At 50.2% G+C, this 1085-nt stretch overlaps 1 protein-coding gene across 2 annotated transcripts in view; it reads right to left on the reverse strand.

Moving 5' to 3' along the window:
- The window catches only part of CD4 (CD4 molecule), a 31815-nt gene extending 30730 nt beyond the window's left edge, over positions 1 to 1085 (reverse strand). For both annotated transcript variants that reach the window (XM_037734412.1, XM_017517039.2), the window contains exon 1: positions 929 to 1085. The gene's annotated coding sequence lies outside the window, so the exon portion shown is untranslated. The remainder of the gene's footprint in view (positions 1 to 928) is intronic.

The following is a 1085-nucleotide window of genomic DNA, read 5'->3' on the forward strand; positions in this document are numbered from 1 at the left end:
TGGCGCGATCTCGGCTCACCGCAACCTCCGCCTCCTGGGTTCAGGCAATTCTCCTGCCTCAGCCTCCTGAGTAGCTGGGATTACAGGCACGCGCCACCATGCCCAGCTGATTTTTTTGTAGTTTTAGTAGAGACGGGGTTTCACCATGTTGACCAGGATGGTCTCGATCTCCCGACCTCGTGATCCACCCTCCTCGGCCTCCCAAAGTGCTGGGATTACAGGCTTGAGCCACCGCGCCCGGCCCAAAATTCTTAAAAGAGCAAAAAAGTAGACAAAAATTTAAAAATACGCACGTCAGCACAAAAGGTAGTTAAAAGAGACTATTACATCGATCACGTGACTTATGAAATGCTGCACGTATGATATTTCGTGTAAATCTTTGGAGATTGCGCCATTAGGAAAATTGATTTTGCAAGAATTTTCTCTAGACTAGCTTCCGCTTCTTTTTCTCTTTTCCTTGCTTTTATTGTTTTTCTTCATCATTTCTTTTTTATGGGTTTCCTCCCATCTTACATTTATTCTTTCTAATGTTTCCCTCCCCCCCTTAACTCCTTTTCTCCTCTTTTCCCCTCTTCCAGTCTTCTCTCCTCCGCTGCACGCGACTAGTTACCTCCCACACCTTTCCCAGCCTGGGATAGTCTCCAGCCCTCACCGTCTCTCTGATCTTGCCAGTGAGGTCAATACTCCTCTGAGGAGCACCCACTGCTCGGCCCTGAGCGGTGCACACCGGGACTGCAGAGAGGAGTCTGGCACAGCCCCTTACGTCTGAAGCTCGCAGTTCTAGTGGAAGATCGCTGCTCATGACCCATTCCAAGAGAAATGCAAGAGAAGGTGGGCAGACATCTGGGCAGAGCACATTCCTATGCATCTGCCCCACATTCTCCTCCCTCCCAGCTCCAGGGAAAGAAGCCGAGTCTGACCATCTTACCTCTGGCCTTGCGTCTTTCTTGCCCTCTGCTTCTCAAAAAGGTGTCTCTGTGTGAGGACTTGGAGTTCTGCAGCCAGGAGCCCAATGGGAAGGGTGCTTTGTTTCTTCTGCAGAGTCGAGCTTAAATGAAGAGACAGGAAGCCCAATGGGGAGGCTC

This window comes from Cebus imitator, unplaced genomic scaffold, assembly GCF_001604975.1.
Source record: "Cebus imitator isolate Cc_AM_T3 unplaced genomic scaffold, Cebus_imitator-1.0 Scaffold614, whole genome shotgun sequence".
NCBI classification, from domain to species: domain Eukaryota; kingdom Metazoa; phylum Chordata; class Mammalia; order Primates; family Cebidae; genus Cebus; species Cebus imitator.